Here is a 10,901-nt window from a genome sequence, read left to right on the forward strand (position 1 = left end):
TGGGACTCTTTGAAAGTTACAGAAATCAAAAAAGAAACCAACCAACTAAAAGCAGCCAAAGCCAGAGTACACTGCTCAGCCCCAATTAAAGATTAAGGCCTAGAAGCAAGTAAAGCTGTAGTTCAGAACAATGTTTGCAAATAGCACCTTAAAGCAGTTTACGCTGGAGTGCACAACAAGGTGGAAACTGATAAAACGGAGTTTGGTAAAATGGGATAAAAAAACAAAAGAAGCTTGCCACTTCTAAAAGTACAAGTCAAGAAATTGAAGGAGAGGGGGCTGTTCATTCAGTCAATAGGACTCACAAGTAAAAGGCTCCTGAGGCATGAGTGTTGAATTTGGCGCAAAATGTAGTGTGTTGTCGTGTAATATGTATGAACATACAATTTCAATCTTCATTAAAAAAACATGTATTAAAAAATAAAGACTTGCAAATTAAGAAAGTTTCTGTCCTGTCATGTGCCAAAAATAGTGAATGCTTTACGAATGTGCGTGTCATCCTTTAGAGCAGGGGACAATTTAATGTTCACATTATCATTCCAATATTAGTACATGTGTTGCTGAAGCAAGTGCAAAGGGAGAGTCAATCAAACCATTGATTAGGACATCTAGTCAAAGGTTTGCCATACCAAATGTCCTTATGTCAGAGGGTAGAAAGTCCAAACACCATTTAAATATCGGGTGGTATGAAATGAAGAGGGAAACAACAATGAATAAGCATTCTTTGCTGCTGTATTGATCTGGTCCTAAAGGGTTTGGTTTAATGCCAATTATATTTGAAGATATACAGATTCATGCTCCAGGGTGCTTGCAAAATGACACCCCTCCCCATCACAATGGCTGGGTGATGCAAGCCTGAGAGCATCACAATAGACCCATAGACATGAGAAAAACTCTGTACCACTGAGTGTATGTGGGCCCATGGCTGTATCAAGGACAAGGCAACAACAGGAAGTGGCTTAAGGCATCAGTGCCAGAAGCTGTCCGATTGAGCCCTGTAAGCAATAGATGTTGGACCATCCTTGAAGAGATTCTGAGGCTGATTTCAATGTTAACTTTACTGCTGATTTAAGGATTGCTGAACCTTCGACCCACGTCTAGTTTGCTCGGATAAGGCCTGGAAATCTTTTACAGCTTGTATTGGGGGGAGATGATGTGAGTTTATCAAGAGCAACGGGATATGAGGCATGTGTGCCACAAAAAGCAGGTCTAGGATTTTTTATAAGAAAGCCGCTTTAAGAAGAGAACTTTGGACAACCCTACTGAGAGCAAAAGTATTACACAAAAGGTAAGGGGGTCAGTGGGTCAACGGATAGCACATTTGACTGTGAGTCCGTCTTTTGTAAGTCCAAATACTACCTGGTTCGACATTTTCCAGGCTTTTTGTTTCATTTCTTAACAGATCCATTCCTATGTACCTCTGTGCTTTCAACAGAGTTTTCATTGTAAGGGAGGGACATACAATATGCCTTAAACATTCCTGGGCAGGGAAGACTCTATGTAAAAGAAAGAGTAGCAGACAGTTTAATAAATCATCAGCAGGACCCTCTAGATCTTCCCCAAAAAACATAACATTATTTCTCTGCATGTATGTGCGTTGAGCAGCGCAAGTCGTTTGCTTAATGCCAGTGGTTAAATGTCACTTTCCCACAGCGCAGAATAAAATCACTTGTACAGGTCCCTTCTGCAAAAGCATTACCGCTGTAGAAAGCAGTGAAAAGGTGAGGCAGTGTGCAGTCACCCCCGACCCTTTACTCCCCTGATCGGCCACGATCGGCCAAGGACCTCTCTATGAGAGCTGAGGGTGGAATTTTTCTGGACCTCGGTAACTTAGGGAGGCATGGCTAAAGGGATCCTCAATCAACGGCCCAACCTTTGCTTTGTGGCCTGTCCGTATATGTCTATTCTCCAAATTACCTGCCGCTGCCCAGGTGTCAGCTGGTAAGATGGAATGACCTGCCAGGTAGGATCCTGGCAGATGATTTGCATAGGCAAACCCCCTCTCCCTCTTTATTAGCCCTGCTTACTCCACAGTAGCAAGTATCTGGGGAAAATATAGTGGTCGAGGTGGGGTAGCAGTCACTAGCAACTTTGAGAAAGTAAATCTGGGGTGCTTTGCGACTTGTGGGGAACTACAGAGCTCAGTGCCCAGAACTTTGTGGCACAGGGAGGAGGTCTGTGGGATTTCAGTAACTTGGAGACATGCAACCTGGTTGGGAGTGCTTCAGGTCTCCTTCCTTGCATGTTCCAAGCAACTCAACAAAGCATCAACAGGCAGAGCCATTTCCACTTGGAAAAGATTTTAGGCTTTTAATCATGTAAAAACATAGCCCCCCAACCCCCGAATACCATATTTTCTTTGTTTCCTCTCTCTCTGTCTCTCTCTCTCTCTCCCTTCCTCCTTCCCTCCCTCCTTCCTCCCTCCCGCCCGCTCTCTTTCTCCCCCCGCCCCCTCCCTCCCCCTCTCCCTCTCCCTCTCCCTCTCACAACCATTTATTTTAAGTTTTCATGCACTGTAGCATATTCTGACAATGGTATTTCACAATGGGACTCTTTGAAGGTTACAGAAATCAAAAAAGAAATCAACCAACTAAAAGCAGCCAAATCCAGAGTACACTGCTCAGCCCCAATTAAAGATAAAGGCCTAGAAGCAAATAAAGCTGTAGTTCAGAGCGATGTTTGCAAATAGCACCTTAAAGCAGTTTACGCTGGCGTGCACAACAATGGGGAAAGTGATAATACTGAATTTGGTCGAATGGGAACCGTGCCACTTCTAAAAGTACAAGTCAAGAAATTGAAGGGGACGGGGCTGTTCATTCAGTCACTAGGACTCACAAGTAAAAGGCTCCTGAGGCATTAGTGTTGAATTTGGCGCAAAATGTATTGTGTTGTTGTTTAATATGTATGAATAATATTTCTGTTCTCCAAATTGCCTGCCGCTGCCCTGGCGTCAGCCCCTATGAACATACAATTTCAATCTTCATCAAAAAAGATGAATTAAAAAATAAAGACTTGCAAATTAACAAAGTTTCTGTCCCGTCATGTGCTAAAAATAGTGAATGCTTTACAAATGTACGTGTCATCCTTCAGAGCAGGGGCCAATTCAATGTTCCCATTATCATTCCAATATTAGTACATGTGTTGCTGAGCTACATAGGAATGGATCTGTTAAGAAATTAAACAAAAAGCCTGGAAAAATGTTGAAACAGGTAGGATTTGGACTAACAATAAACTGACTCACAGTCAGATGTGCTATCCCTTGACCCACTGACCCCCTTATCTTTTGTGTAATCCTTTTGCTCTCAGCAGGGCTGTCCATCCAAAGTTCCCTACTTAAAGGGGCTTTCTTATTAAAAAAAAATCCCAGAGCTGTTTTTTATGGCCCACATGCCTCATATCCCGTTGCTCTCGATAAACTCACATCATCTCCCACCAATGCAAGCTGTAAAAGATGTCAAGGGCATAGCCAAGGAAACTAGACGTGGGTCGAAGGTTGAGCAATCGTTAAATCAGCAGCAAAAATAACATTGAAATCAGCCTCAGAATCTCTTAAAGGATGGGTCAACATTGGTTGCTTTCAGGGCGCAATCGGGCAGCCTCTGGTGCTGGCGCCTTAAGGCAAGCGCAAAGGGAGAGCCAACCAAACCATTGATTAGGACCTCTGAACTTTCTGCCTGTGACATAAGGACATTTGATATGGCAAATCATTGACCAAACACCATTTATATGTTGGATGGTATGAAATTAAGAGGCAAACAGCAATACATCAGCATTCTTTTTCTGCCGTATTGATCCGGTCCTAAAGGGTTTGGTTTAATGGCAATTATATTTAAAGATAAACAGATTCATGCTGCAGGGTGCTTGCAAATTGACACACCCTCCCCATCACGAAGGCTGGGTGATGCAAGCGTGAGAGCATCACGGCAGACCCATAGACACGAGAAACACTCTATTCCCCTGAGTGCATGTGGGCCCATGGCTGGATCAAGGACAAGGCAAGAACAGGAGCTGGCTTAAGCTGTCAGCACCCAGGCTGCCCCATTGCGTGCTGCAAGCAACAGATGTTGGACCATCCTTTAAGAGATTCTGAGGCTGATTTCAATGTTAACTCTGCTGCTGATTTAAGGATTGCTTAACCTTCGACCCAAGTCTAGTTTGCTTGGCTAAGCCCTGAAAATCTTTTACAGCTTGTATTGGTGGGAGATGATGTGAATTTATAAAGAGCAACGGGATATGAGGCTTGTGTGCCACAAAATGCAGGTCTATGATCTTTTATATGAAAGCCACTTTGGGAAATCCTATTGAGAGCAAAAGGATTACACAAAAGGAAAGGGGGTCAGTGGGTGAAGAGATACAATTAACTGACTCACAGTCAGATGTGCTAAGTCCAAATCCTACCCGTTTCGACATTTTGTCCAAGTTTTTCGTTTCATTTCTTAACAGATCCATTCCTATGTACCTCTGTGCTTTTAACAGAGTTTTCATTGTAAGGGAGGGATATACAGTATGCCTTAAACATTCCTGGGCAGGGAAGACTCTCTGTAAAAGCAATAGTAGCGTACAGCTTCATAAATAATCAGCAGAACCCTCTAGACCTTCCCCAAAAAACATGAAATGATTTCTCTGCATGTATGTGCGTTGAGCAGCGCAAGTCGTTTGCTTAATGCCAGTGGTTAAATGTCACTTTCCCACAGCGCAGAATAAAATCACTTGTACAGGTCCCTTCTGCAAAAGCATTACCGCTGTAGAAAGCAGTGAAAAGGTGAGGCAGTGTGCAGTCACCCCGACCCTTCACGGCCCTGATCGGCCACGATCGGCCAAGGACCTCTCTATGAGAGCTGAGGGTGGAATTTTTCTGGACCTCGGTAACTTAGGGAGACATGGCTAAAGGGTTCCTCAATCAACGGCCCAGCCTTTGCTTTGTGGCCTGTCCGAATATTTCTGTTCTCCAAATTATGTGCCGCTGCTCGGGTGTCATTTGGTGGGATGGAATGACCTCCCAGGAATGATCCTGGCAGATGATTTGCATAGGCACACCCCTTCTCCCTCTCTCTTAGCCCTGCTTTCTGCACAGTAGCAAGTATCTGGGGAAAATATAGTGGTCGAGGTGGGGTAGCAGTAACTAGCAACTCTGAGAAAGTAAATCTGGGAAGCTTGGCGACTTGTGGGGAACAACTGCAGAGCTCAGGTACTTTGTGGCACACGGAGGAGGTCTGTGGGATTTCAGTAAATTAGAGACATGCAACCTGGTCGGGAGTGCTTCAGGTCACCTTTGTTGCATGTTCCAAGCAACTCAACAAAGCATCAACAGGCTGAGATACCAGCCACAGAGCCTCTTTCCACTTGATTAAAAGCCTAAAATCTTTTCCATGTAAAAACATAGCCCCCCCGAATACCATATTTTCTTTGTTTTCTCTCTCTCTCTCTCTCTCTCTCTCTCTCTCTCTCTCTCTCTCTCTCTCTCTCTCTCTCTCTCTCTCTCTCTCTCTCTCTCTCTCTCTCTCTCTCTCTCTCTCCCTCCCTCCTTAACCTTCCCCCTCCCGCCCGCTCTCTTTCTCCCCCCGCCCCCTCCCTCCCCCTCTCCCTCTCACAACCATTTATTTTAAGTTTTCATGCACTGTAGCACATTCTGACAACGGTATTTCACAATGGGACTCTTTGAAAGTTACAGAAATCAAAAAAGAAACCAACCAACTAAAAGCAGCCAAAGCCAGAGTACACTGCTCAGCCCCAATTAAAGATTAAGGCCTAGAAGCAAGTAAAGCTGTAGTTCAGAACAATGTTTGCAAATAGCACCTTAAAGCAGTTTACGCTGGAGTGCACAACAAGGTGGAAACTGATAAAACGGAGTTTGGTAAAATGGGATAAAAAAACAAAAGAAGCGTGCCACTTCTAAAAGTACAAGTCAAGAAATTGAAGGAGAGGGGGCTGTTCATTCAGTCAATAGGACTCACAAGTAAAAGGCTCCTGAGGCATGAGTGTTGAATTTGGCGCAAAATGTATTGTGTTGTCGTGTAATATGTATGAACATACAATTTCAATCTTCATTAAAAAAACATGTATTAAAAAATAAAGACTTGCAAATTAAGAAAGTTTCTGTCCTGTCATGTGCCAAAAATAGTGAATGCTTTACGAATGTGCGTGTCATCCTTTAGAGCAGGGGACAATTTAATGTTCACATTATCATTCCAATATTAGTACATGTGTTGCTGAAGCAAGTGCAAAGGGAGAGTCAATCAAACCATTGATTAGGACATCTAGTCAAAGGTTTGCCATACCAAATGTCCTTATGTCAGAGGGTAGAAAGTCCAAACACCATTTAAATATCGGGTGGTATGAAATGAAGAGGGAAACAACAATGAATAAGCATTCTTTGCTGCTGTATTGATCTGGTCCTAAAGGGTTTGGTTTAATGCCAATTATATTTGAAGATATACAGATTCATGCTCCAGGGTGCTTGCAAAATGACACCCCTCCCCATCACAATGGCTGGGTGATGCAAGCCTGAGAGCATCACAATAGACCCATAGACATGAGAAAAACTCTGTACCACTGAGTGTATGTGGGCCCATGGCTGTATCAAGGACAAGGCAACAACAGGAAGTGGCTTAAGGCATCAGTGCCAGAAGCTGTCCGATTGAGCCCTGTAAGCAATAGATGTTGGACCATCCTTGAAGAGATTCTGAGGCTGATTTCAATGTTAACTTTACTGCTGATTTAAGGATTGCTGAACCTTCGACCCACGTCTAGTTTGCTCGGATAAGGCCTGGAAATCTTTTACAGCTTGTATTGGGGGGAGATTATGTGAGTTTATCAAGAGCAACGGGATATGAGGCATGTGTGCCACAAAAAGCAGGTCTAGGATTTTTTATAAGAAAGCCGCTTTAAGAAGAGAACTTTGGACAACCCTACTGAGAGCAAAAGTATTACACAAAAGGTAAGGGGGTCAGTGGGTCAACGGATAGCACATTTGACTGTGAGTCCGTCTTTTGTAAGTCCAAATACTACCTGGTTCGACATTTTCCAGGCTTTTTGTTTCATTTCTTAACAGATCCATTCCTATGTACCTCTGTGCTTTCAACAGAGTTTTCATTGTAAGGGAGGGACATACAATATGCCTTAAACATTCCTGGGCAGGGAAGACTCTATGTAAAAGAAAGAGTAGCAGACAGTTTAATAAATCATCAGCAGGACCCTCTAGATCTTCCCCAAAAAACATAACATTATTTCTCTGCATGTATGTGTGTTGAACAGCGCAAGTAGTTTGACATTTATCCACTGACATTAACCACTTTCCCACAGCGCAGAACAAAATCACTTGTACTGGCCCCTTCTGCAAAAGCATTACCACTGTAGAAAGCAGTGAAAAGGTGAGGCAGTGTGCAGTCACCCCCGACCCTTTACTCCCCTGATCGGCCACGATCGGCCAAGGACCTCTCTATGAGAGCTGAGGGTGGAATTTTTCTGGACCTCGGTAACTTAGGGAGGCATGGCTAAAGGGATCCTCAATCAACGGCCCAACCTTTGCTTTGTGGCCTGTCCGTATATGTCTGTTCTCCAAATGACCTGCCGCTGCCCAGGTGTCAGCTGGTAAGATGGAATGACCTGCCAGGTAGGATCCTGGCAGATGATTTGCATAGGCAAACCCCCTCTCCCTCTTTATTAGCCCTGCTTACTCCACAGTAGCAAGTATCTGGGGAAAATATAGTGGTCGAGGTGGGGTAGCAGTCACTAGCAACTTTGAGAAAGTAAATCTGGGGTGCTTTGCGACTTGTGGGGAACTACAGAGCTCAGTGCCCAGAACTTTGTGGCACAGGGAGGAGGTCTGTGGGATTTCAGTAACTTGGAGACATGCAACCTGGTTGGGAGTGCTTCAGGTCTCCTTCCTTGCATGTTCCAAGCAACTCAACAAAGCATCAACAGGCTGAGATACCAGCCACAGAGCCATTTCCACTTGATTAAAAGCCTAAAATCTTTTCCATGTAAAAACATAGCCCCCCAACCCCCGAATACCATATTTTCTTTGTTTCCTCTCTCTCTGTCTCTCTCTCTCTCTCCCTTCCTCCTTCCCTCCCTCCTTCCTCCCTCCCGCCCGCTCTCTTTCTCCCCCCGCCCCCTCCCTCCCCCTCTCCCTCTCCCTCTCACAACCATTTATTTTAAGTTTTCATGCACTGTAGCATATTCTGACAATGGTATTTCACAATGGGACTCTTTGAAGGTTACAGAAATCAAAAAAGAAATCAACCAACTAAAAGCAGCCAAATCCAGAGTACACTGCTCAGCCCCAATTAAAGATAAAGGCCTAGAAGCAAATAAAGCTGTAGTTCAGAGCGATGTTTGCAAATAGCACCTTAAAGCAGTTTACGCTGGCGTGCACAACAATGGGGAAAGTGATAATACTGAATTTGGTCGAATGGGAACCGTGCCACTTCTAAAAGTACAAGTCAAGAAATTGAAGGGGACGGGGCTGTTCATTCAGTCACTAGGACTCACAAGTAAAAGGCTCCTGAGGCATTAGTGTTGAATTTGGCGCAAAATGTATTGTGTTGTTGTTTAATATGTATGAATAATATTTCTGTTCTCCAAATTGCCTGCCGCTGCCCAGGCGTCAGCCCCTATGAACATACAATTTCAATCTTCATCAAAAAAGATGAATTAAAAAATAAAGACTTGCAAATTAACAAAGTTTCTGTCCCGTCATGTGCTAAAAATAGTGAATGCTTTACAAATGTACGTGTCATCCTTCAGAGCAGGGGCCAATTCAATGTTCCCATTATCATTCCAATATTAGTACATGTGTTGCTGAGCTACATAGGAATGGATCTGTTAAGAAATTAAACAAAAAGCCTGGAAAAATGTTGAAACGGGTAGGATTTGGACTAACAATAAACTGACTCACAGTCAGATGTGCTATCCCTTGACCCACTGACCCACTTATCTTTTGTGTAATCCTTTTGCTCTCAGCAGGGCTGTCCATCCAAAGTTCCCTACTTAAAGGGGCTTTCTGATTAAAAAAAAATCCCAGAGCTGTTTTTTATGGCCCACATGCCTCATATCCCGTTGCTCTCGATAAACTCACATCATCTCCCACCAATGCAAGCTGTAAAAGATGTCAAGGGCATAGCCAAGGAAACTAGACGTGGGTCGAAGGTTGAGCAATCGTTAAATCAGCAGCAAAAATAACATTGAAATCAGCCTCAGAATCTCTTAAAGGATGGCTCAACATTGGTTGCTTTCAGGGCGCAATCGGGCAGCCTCTGGTGCTGGCGCCTTAAGGCAAGCGCAAAGGGAGAGCCAACCAAACCATTGATTAGGACCTCTGAACTTTCTGCCTGTGACATAAGGACATTTGATATGGCAAATCATTGACCAAACACCATTTATATGTTGGATGGTATGAAATTAAGAGGCAAACAGCAATACATCAGCATTCTTTTTCTGCCGTATTGATCCGGTCCTAAAGGGTTTGGTTTAATGGCAATTATATTTAAAGATAAACAGATTCATGCTGCAGGGTGCTTGCAAATTGACACACCCTCCCCATCACGAAGGCTGGGTGATGCAAGCGTGAGAGCATCACGGCAGACCCATAGACACGAGAAACACTCTATTCCTCTGAGTGCATGTGGGCCCATGGCTGGATCAAGGACAAGGCAAGAACAGGAGCTGGCTTAAGCTGTCAGCACCCAGGCTGCCCCATTGCGTGCTGCAAGCAACAGATGTTGGACCATCCCTTAAGAGATTCTGAGGCTGATTTCAATGTTAACTCTGCTGCTGATTTAAGGATTGCTTAACCTTCGACCCAAGTCTAGTTTGCTTGGCTAAGCCCTGAAAATCTTTTACAGCTTGTATTGGTGGGAGATGATGTGAATTTATAAAGAGCAACGGGATATGAGGCTTGTGTGCCACAAAATGCAGGTCTATGATCTTTTATATGAAAGCCACTTTGGAAAATCCTATTGAGAGCAAAAGGATTACACAAAAGGAAAGGGGGTCAGTGGGTGAAGAGATACAATTAACTGACTCACAGTCAGATGTGCTAAGTCCAAATCCTACCCGTTTCGACATTTTGTCCAGGTTTTTCGTTTCATTTCTTAACAGATCCATTCCTATGTACCTCTGTGCTTTTAACAGAGTTTTCATTGTAAGGGAGGGATATACAGTATGCCTTAAACATTCCTGGGCAGGGAAGACTCTCTGTAAAAGCAAGAGTAGCGTACAGCTTCATAAATAATCAGCAGGACCCTCTAGACCTTCCCCAAAAAACATGAAATGATTTCTCTGCATGTATGTGCGTTGAGCAGCGCAAGTCGTTTGCTTAATGCCAGTGGTTAAATGTCACTTTCCCACAGCGCAGAATAAAATCACTTGTACAGGTCCCTTCTGCAAAAGCATTACCGCTGTAGAAAGCAGTGAAAAGGTGAGGCAGTGTGCAGTCACCCCGACCCTTCACGGCCCTGATCGGCCACGATCGGCCAAGGACCTCTCTATGAGAGCTGAGGGTGGAATTTTTCTGGACCTCGGTAACTTAGGGAGACATGGCTAAAGGGTTCCTCAATCAACGGCCCAGCCTTTGCTTTGTGGCCTGTCCGAATATTTCTGTTCTCCAAATTATGTGCCGCTGCTCGGGTGTCATTTGGTGGGATGGAATGACCTCCCAGGAATGATCCTGGCAGATGATTTGCATAGGCACACCCCTTCTCCCTCTCTCTTAGCCCTGCTTTCTGCACAGTAGCAAGTATCTGGGGAAAATATAGTGGTCGAGGTGGGGTAGCAGTAACTAGCAACTCTGAGAAAGTAAATCTGGGGAGCTTGGCGACTTGTGGGGAACAACTGCAGAGCTCAGGTACTTTGTGGCACACGGAGGAGGTCTGTGGGATTTCAGTAAATTAGAGACATGC

At 44.2% G+C, this 10,901-nt stretch overlaps 2 non-coding genes across 2 annotated transcripts; both read right to left on the reverse strand.

Annotated features, from left to right (window-relative positions):
• Positions 1–464: 464 nt before the first annotated feature.
• Positions 465–569, reverse strand: LOC138570671 (U6 spliceosomal RNA). Its single transcript, XR_011303707.1, has one exon. It is a non-coding gene; the product is annotated as a U6 spliceosomal RNA (small nuclear RNA).
• Positions 570–6,113: 5,544 nt separating this feature from the next.
• Positions 6,114–6,218, reverse strand: LOC138570672 (U6 spliceosomal RNA). Its single transcript, XR_011303708.1, has one exon. It is a non-coding gene; the product is annotated as a U6 spliceosomal RNA (small nuclear RNA).
• Positions 6,219–10,901: the final 4,683 nt, after the last annotated feature.

Source organism: Ambystoma mexicanum, chromosome 2q (assembly GCF_040938575.1).
Source record: "Ambystoma mexicanum isolate Mex_15411 chromosome 2q, UKY_AmexF1_1, whole genome shotgun sequence".
Lineage (NCBI taxonomy): Eukaryota > Metazoa > Chordata > Amphibia > Caudata > Ambystomatidae > Ambystoma > Ambystoma mexicanum.